Here is an 8,880-nt window from a genome sequence, read left to right as displayed (position 1 = left end):
TGTGCAGTGCTGGAGCTCTGAGAAAGAGGACATTTTCTGGAAGTCCTGGGGAGTGACTGATCTAGTTCTAGGAAAAGGGCACTGTCACTTGAGCTGCTTTAAACACTGTCAGATCTAAACACGCCCTTCTCCTGGTCATTGGCTCTCGGTTATTAAAAGAGCTCAGTGGATAAAGCTGGGTGAATAATGCAGGGGCAAGGTCAGAAAATAGATGCCTGTGATCCAAGGTAATATCCAGTGCCAAAGCACTGGCCTGTGCATGAAGAGCTTGTTGCAAGGAGGGCTCTGGCACTACAGCACCCACTTTTCTGCAGTACAAAGCCGGAGCTCCCCGCTGGGTTCCATCCACAGGGCATGGGGAGGCTGATGGAAGGTGGGGCCCAGAAGCAACCAGTGGGAAAAGGTGAACACAGGGGAGCATCTGAAGTCCTGCCTCTCTGGGCAATCTCTGACTCCCATGGACAGGCAGAAGTTAGAGGATAGAATCATAGAAGGGCTTGAGATGGAAGGCACCATAAAAAGACCACCTAGTGCAATACCCCTGCTGTGGGCAGGGGTATCTTTGACTAGATCAGCTTGCTCAAAGTCCCACCCAACCTGAACTTGAATGACTTCCAATGACGGGACATTTCCAAATTCTGGAGCCAGTCAGTCCCACTGCCTCACCAGCCTTGTCTTAAAAAATGTCTCCCTTACATCCAAGCAGAATCTACCCTCTTCAGTTTGAAACCTTTGCCTCTTGTGCTGTTGCTACAGGCCTTGGGAAAGTCTTTCTCCATCTTTCTTAGGAGCATCCTTAATATACTGAACACCCGCAATGTGGTCTCCTCAAAGCCTTCTCATCTCCAGGCTGAACAGGCCCAGCTCTCTCAGCCTTTCTTCATAGCACAGGTGTTTCAGTCCTCGGATGATTTTTGTGAACCTCCTCTGCACCTCCTCTGGCAGGTCCGTGTCTTTCTTGTACTGGGGGCCCTGGAGCTGGCTACAGTACTCCAGGCAGGGGTCTCATGAGAGCAGAGCAGAAGGGGAGAATCACCTCTCTCTGCAGGGCTGCTCTCAATCCAGTCATCCCCTTGGTATATACTGATAGTGGGGATTGCCTGACCCAGGTACAGGACCTTGCACTTGGCCTTCTAGAACTTCATCAGGTTCACATGGATCTGCTCTTCAAGTCCATCAAGTTCCCTCCGGATGGCATCCATCGCACTGCTGTATCGATGGCATCACTCAACTTGGTATCATCCGCACTCTTGCTGAGTGTGCAGTCAGTCCTACTGTGCGTGTTGTTAATGAAGATATCAAACCGTATTGATTCCAATAAAAATCCTTGAGGGACACCACTGATTTCCATTTGGATGTGACCATCCAGCCAATCCCTTTTCCATCTAATAGTCCATCCGTTAAAACCGTACTTGTCAATTTAGTGGCAAGAATCTTGTGGAGCCCCATATCAAAGGCCTTACAGAAGTCCAGGTAGATGGCATCAGTTGCTCTTCTCTTGTACACTGATGCAGTCACTCCATTGTACAGGGCCACTGCATTAGTCAGGTACAATTTGCTCTTGGTGAAGCCATGTGGGCTGTCACTGATCACCTCCCTATGTTCCATGGACTTTGCCATAGTTCCAGGAAGGTCCTGGATCTTAGCAGTCACCGACATGGGGCTGACCGGTTGGTAGTTCCCAGGGTCTTCCTTATTACTCTATTTAAACAATATGAATTATTCCAAGGATGAAAATAATTTCTGTCCCACCTAACCCTGCGTGGAGCTAGAAAGTGGTGGCAGAGGTTGTCCCTTGACAGCACGTTTCTCTGGTTGAATGCTAGCAGCATAAATGTATGCACCGGTTACTTCTTGAAGAAGAAACTGCAGTGGCAATGGAACTCTATTTGGAATTTCTGTGCTCAGCAGGGAAGTTGGCCACTGTCTGTTAATAGCTCTGCATTCATACCTTAGTCCCCAGGTACACACAGTGGAAGCTAACATAAACAGTTACGGATGCGTGGGGTTTTTTTGATGTGGTGGAGCAAAACATACCTTGAAAGGTGGTTGCTCTCATTCCGGTAACAGCCAGGAAGGTTATTGAAAGCAAGCAAACATGACATAGAAAAAGCCATCCCTGTGGGATTTGCAGCATGCTGGTGTTATTATCAGCCATGCTCTCTGGATTAGCAGAGCATGCCTGTAGGGATCAGCGCACTCTGTGAATCACTGGTGGATCGTGTGACACGGAAGATGTAGCTTCAGGCTAATGTGTAGCAAGGCAGAATTGGTTGCTGAGGTAGGAGCTATAGCAGAGGAGAGATGTCAGTGTGTCACCAAAGCATCCACAATTCCTTCCTTCCTTCCTTCCTTCCTTCCTTCCTTCCTTCCTTCCTTCCTTCCTTCCTTCCTTCCTTCCTTCCTTCCTTCCTTCCTTCCTTCCTTCCTTCCTTCCTTCCTTCCTTCCTTCCTTTCCTCCTTCCTTCCTTCCCTCCCAATTTTTAAATTTGTTACACAGAGCAGATTTCCTGCTCACAGGGATAATGAGATGGTGTCTGTCATGGGTGCTGTGGTATGCCACTTCTTAGGTGAAAAAGAGAAAGCTTCTGTAAACCTCCATTGAGCAATGGGTAGGGAGTGCATTTGTTCAGTGCTGAATCCAAGGTGCTTAGAGGTGAAGCAACAACATTTCCAGCATATGCAGAGACAATGAGTGTTTGAAAACATCCACTGTAAGAAGTGCAGATTTCAAGTGGTGTTGTCAGTTATGCTGCAATTATTTGCTAGGCATGCTGCAAGAGCCATCACCAGACCTGACGGGGAACCTGACAGGGAATGCACAGCCTCCACTTCAGCACTGTTTCTTCAGACGGCAGCTCTCTGTGTAAAAGGAGAACTCCCAGGAATGCTAGCCCAAGCTGAACAGCAATGCCGGCACCTTAATCCTTTGGAGGAATCTCCTATTCCCTGCCCCTCTGCTAAGACCTGGATGAGTGCTGGAGCCTCCACATGGTACAGACCTCTTTAAGAAGCCTGTTTATTCTGCTGATGGGCATAGAGTCATGTGGAATTCAATACGAGGAGTGCTTTCTCCACACCTAGCGTACCATGTCTACTCCACGTAGGTGTTTGTGGGTTATCTAGTTAAGATATATCCTATCTCCAGATAGCCATGAAGAGACTGCCATGGCCTTTTGCCATTTTCTCATGCTGCTTCTCCACTCAGGGACCGATTTCTGCAGGTCTTCCCTGACCTCACAGCAGGGGATAGGGAATTTAATGCATCTTTCCTTTAGGGAGTTTGATTCACAGCGTTTTCTACTGGTTGTCTGCTCTCTTTCCAGTGATGACCTTCTTACACGGCTTCCTGCAGCTGAAAAAGAATGGGCATCTGAGTGGAGAAGGACCAGACTGTCTAACTGGAAAGGTAAGCAGAGTGGCTGGTGGAACAGACCTGTCATTTCAGGCTGGGCTGCACTTGAATGAGTGCCCGAGTTGCACAGCTATTCAGATGTCTCTTATGTTCTCAGCTAAAGTCTCTGGAAGCAATTGCTGCTGGGCAGTGGGTGCTGGCTGAGAAGGTGGCCTTCCAAATGCCCTTTCCATCACCCATCAAAGCCACCAGAGGGCTCCTGCTACAGGGCACGTGAGGAGGGGAACATTCTTTTACAGGAAAACAGGAAAGGAAATGCGTTAGAAACGAAGCAATGATGGCGATGTGGCACAGGATACCCAGCAGCCAGTCAGGCTCCTCTAACAGTGCTTGCATACCCTGTCCTGAGGAGATTCCCTGATCACCCCACAGAAGGCTGCTGGGGACACACCTTTCTCCCCATGAGGCTTGTAGCTGGCAAGGTCTGATTTTCACCAGAGAGATGAGAACATTGTTTGAGCTCTAAACAAGTAGATTGGGGAAAATGTATCTCATATCTTCTCCAACTCAAGCTGTAATGGTCACTTCACTTGGTCACAGCTTTCTCAGGCAGCAGAGATATATATTACCTCCCTTCCAGATAAGTCTCTTGAGCTCCCTGAGATGTGCCTCAAGTTAGCCAGTATCTTGCAGGGTGACTCATAGAGTCCCAGAGGAGACCCACCCCATGACCCCACACTGCTCCTCATCTCACATGTTACCTAAGCTTGGACTTACTTCTTTGGGTGTTGTGATATGCAGCTCAACTCTGCTCATGGAGATGGCAATGTTGCTGGATTTTCTTCAGTGGGATTCACTGGTGTCTGTAGAACAGAGCAGAAGAATTGAGCTTCCCTGACAAACTTGTTGGTGAAAGGGATTTCCAGATTCTGTTGCTGGTCCTCTTGATGGTGCTTATTACTGGAATGCTACATTTGTACTTGGAAGAAACAGTGTGCTATTTCTTATTCAGGTTGCCATAGACCCATGATGCTCTGCAGTCTGTATGGGGAGATCTTCTATGGGCTCTTATCAAGCGATGATTTCCCCACTTTGCGTCAGCACTTCGCAAGTGCTGACTTGAAAAATGGTATGTCAGGGGAAAATGGCTGCTCTTCTCCATGTATGGCAGCAAATCCCAAGTCAACAAGAAGTAACCTTCGTTGTCTCATTCAATGCTGTTTTACTTAGATGCTTATTATTTGCTACGTTCAATGGGCATTCTCCACCACAGATTCTTCAGTGCACAGGACATATCAGAATTTGTTGACAGTGGTATTATAAGTAAATGTTTTGGGATTTGTAACGTAAGTACTTGCTTATAGTTTATAAGACATTCCTCAGAATCTGTCACATAAGTGTGCCAAAGGTACTGACGAGCCTAGGAATATTTTCAGGCTGCTTTAGTGTTAGAACAGCTATTGGATGTTTTTCTTCGATTTGTCAATTTTATTTCTTCCCATTTTATTTTTTGTCATTATGATGTCCTCTGAAATTGCTTGGTTGCCCTTTCCTCCACTGGTTCCTGGGCCTTATGTTATTTTCAGTGAGTGTAATCATAGTATCGTGTGACCATAATCATCATTAAGCTGTGCGAAAAGACAGTGACTGACATGGCAGCTCAGCAGCAGAAGGCCTGATGTCCTCGTGTTTCCTGCCTTACCCCCAGTCACTGAAGATCAGCATTCCCTGGCAGGCTTTGCTGGGCAGCTCTTCTCCATACTTGTACCTGTCAGTACTTTGGCTGCTGGTTGATGAGTGTCAGTATTCTGAGCAATATACTCACTGCCTCTCAGAAGTTTCTTCAGACATGTAAAGATGAAGCACAGCACAGATTGATTTTGTTTCATAATATTAACTAGGAACACTGGATTTTCCCAGTGAGCTGTATGCCAAATAACATGGAGCTGATGAGCTTCCAAGTTCCCAGAGTGGAGGGAGGTGAGCAGCACAAAGTCATCGTCCCACTGTAGCCCTGGTCTCTTTCTGTGTGTGAACAGTGAAGGCCTAGGTGTACTTTGCTTGGGTTCACAGTGCCATTTGTACATCCACTTCATGGGGGCAAATATTGTGATTACTTGTGTGTTTTGAGCCAGCATAAAGATAGACCATGAGAGTGACTCCTGCACACTTAACTGTGCAGAAGGTTTCCTCCGAGGCAGCTGCTCTTATCCTGGTGGGGAGACCATGTCCCAGTAGAGGATGGTGAGAAACCAGGGTTCTGAGTTCACACAGTGTCATTCAGCTGACTTCACACTCTTCTTTGTGCATGATGAGGGAGAACATACCCAGGTCTGCTGCTGATTCTCAGCGTTTGAGGCAGAGAAGGAAATGTGCCCAACTGAATCTTTCTGGGAGAAGAGGAGCATCTTCTAATTTTAAATGCGAGCAACTGCACTGTGCCATAAGATGGCAATTACAACACATAGCAATGCAGCATGAGGAAGATTCAGTTGTCCATGTGTTGAATACCATTATGAGTTATTAGAGGAAGATTATCCCTATAAGCAGACATGACTGGTGTGCAAGATATTTCCTAGGGAAGTACACTCTATGAACGAAGCACCCTTTGCTCAGCTTTAACCCAGTGAGCCTCAACATCAGCATTCTGGGACTTTTTTCCCATGGCACATATGCTGACCTTATTATGTCAGGCCCATGGCTAAAATTTTTTGCAAGCTGGGTAAAGACCTATACAGTTCGAAGGAATAAACCAGGCACTCTCTTGGCTGCTTCTCACTCCAAGGTAGGCTATCATTACCTGCTGAGCTGGTTATTTTGTACTCAGGTACCAGGAGTGGTGAAATACACACCTTGGTAGAGCACACAAAGTAAGGCAGTGCCACATCACATCTGTTTACTTGTGCTGGTAGAAAGTCCTGACTGCTAGCATGTGCCTCTATTTCTTATCAAGGACAGAAGAGGAACTGAACAGCTTCAAAAACACATTCCAACAAAGCTACTGCCTGTTACACTAAGGAGAAGAGACATAGTAAAGGACCTAGTATGTCATGTATTAGTTCTTCTATGACCACAACACCTTTGCTGCAGTGTGGTTTGCACCATTTCCTTTGCTACAAGATTATCATAGAAAGTGCCTACTATGCTGCAAATGGAAACTGCACCCAGCAGCAGACACAAGGCTGACCTCTTCTACTTGACATTGGCATGAATTCCTGGGCTATGTTGACTTTGGCATCGTTCTGATGACACACACTCAAGCTTCCATGGTAGAACCATCATGTAGCAGAGGACAGTGCAGGTTCTACACAGCACGATTTCAAAGTCTCAGAAATTTATGCTTGTATGGAGTAGCCTTGCCATTACATATAACAGGGATACACAGGAAATTCCGTGTGTCATCTAAGCTTTACCCAGTGCCACCCAAAGCCTTGCAGAACCCTGTAGATGTGGTTATGGATGGGATTCTAGAGTCATCCTAGAGTAGCAGTGGTCTTGGAGATAGCCTTGAACATGCAAAGCTCAGCACAGAAGCACTGCTACTATGGTAGAGCCATTCAGCAGGCCAGACAGCTTGATGAGCTCTGGTTCTTGATGATGCTGGACTTGGGAACAAGGTAAGGTTAAGTGCTTCGGATAATGCTGTTGTGCGCATGCAGGTATGGAGCTGTCAGTTGTAAATTCCCAACAGTGTGAGTCTCCTTTGGAAGTCAAGCCCGTGTTCAGAGAGCACAAGCTGACCACTGTCAACCTGCAGGGCTTCTCAAGGACCTTCACTTCTCAGGAGCTCCACTAGCAAGCCTTCCTTTGTAACACTGTGGTGAATAAAGTTTTAAAGATTTCAGGGACCATCTGTCTCAAGCTTGAGCACTGCAGGCTGCAGCTGGGAACTGCTGACAGCTGAGCAGATGTTTACTTCCTACGCATCCCCTGCACTGCTCTCTGCTGAGGCAGGTAGCCCCATGGAAAGTGCAATCATAGCTGCAGCTCGAATCCACAAGTTCTTGTCCTTAAGGACCCCTAAAATAGTATATGGTTATCCAAAAGGCCAACTGTGCAGACCACAGGTAAGTGAGCTCATCAGAGCTATTAAAAAACTTCCCTCCCACTTCTCTGTTTCTCTGGTAAACAATCCCAAAAGTGTTTTAACCTGGGAGAGTCCAGTAGTGTTGTTACTGTGGCAAGTCCAACGTCTTCTGCATAGAAACAGTGGGATTCAACAGCTTTGTTTGTCCCTGTGTTCCCTTGGGGTGCCTGATTTGATTGGTATGTTCTAACTGGCAGCATCATTTTCTACCCTCAAAATCCACTTGAGGTGGAGACTGTCCTTTCTTTCCCTGTCCCATACACAGAAATGCACAGACATGCTTTGTACAATGCCCTGCTGTTTGGTTCACTTCTCAAGAAGTAGGTGTCCAGGACTCCATGCCTGTCCTCAGCCCTAGGAAGGAGTCTGTTTCTCTGTAGGGACTAGAATGGAGCTGTTAGTGAGGAACAGTCCCTGTACAGTTCAGGCATGCATCCAGCAGTTCTCTACTCCGAGTTACCTCAATTTTCTCTTTTTTACCCTGATACTTGCCAACAGGGAAATGTGTTGTCTGTCCACATACGAAACACCACAAAGGCCAGAGGTCCTACTGATGCTTGCCTGCACATTTCCATTTCCTGTTGGCTTTCTCTTGGTCATTGCAAGATCTCATTAGACCTAGGGTCTTCTTTTGCACAAGTGCCCCTTTTCTCTGTGAAATGAGCGAAAGTCGAGTAATACACCTAAAAGTGATATAGATGCTGGGTGGAAGCACACATTTCTTCTTGATGATAGTGAACAGAGAATCAGTGTTGTTACACAGGATGCTGTTGTGCAAGTTTGCATTTTTAAAAGGATTCTCAGCCTGCAAATGAAGGGCTATTTAAGGCAACTCTCAGTTCAGCAGATCAGAGTCACTGTCTCTTCAGCACGTCATGCCATGCCATCTTCACTCCTATCTGTTGTGCCCTGCTAGGCCCAGTGCTCAGTGCATGAACCACCTCCTGCTTCAAACACCAGCACACACATGGCATAGCTGGAAAGAGGAACACTGTCAAAACCATTTAACATCAATACATACTCTGGCCTTTACTTCATAATGTGCTTCTTGTTTTCCCTTCATTGTAAGCTGCTCTTCACTCATTTTTTTCTGCCTTGCATCTGCTTCAGTTAGCATTCATATCTCAACCAGAGCTCCTTCAAACTTATCGGCTTCTGAGAAAATTCTCCAAGGCTATCTGGTCTTCCTGTAAATAAGGGACAGAAGTTACCTCAAAGCACAGAGCTGTTGGTGCTATGAAAATAGCAGATTAGGCAGACACCTCTATATATGTTTTTCTTTTAACATACCATGACACTCTCTGGTTTTTTTTCACTCAGAGGCAACATGTAATGAATAAGAATAATGCAGTTGAGATGGTCGATAGACGACATGAGAATTCATGGTTGGACATGTCCACTGTGCCTTTGTTGTTCAGATTGGGATGTGAATGAAGGA

The sequence above is a fragment of the Caloenas nicobarica genome, chromosome 18 (assembly GCF_036013445.1).
Source record: "Caloenas nicobarica isolate bCalNic1 chromosome 18, bCalNic1.hap1, whole genome shotgun sequence".
Lineage (NCBI taxonomy): Eukaryota > Metazoa > Chordata > Aves > Columbiformes > Columbidae > Caloenas > Caloenas nicobarica.
This window is presented reverse-complemented; position numbering follows the sequence as displayed.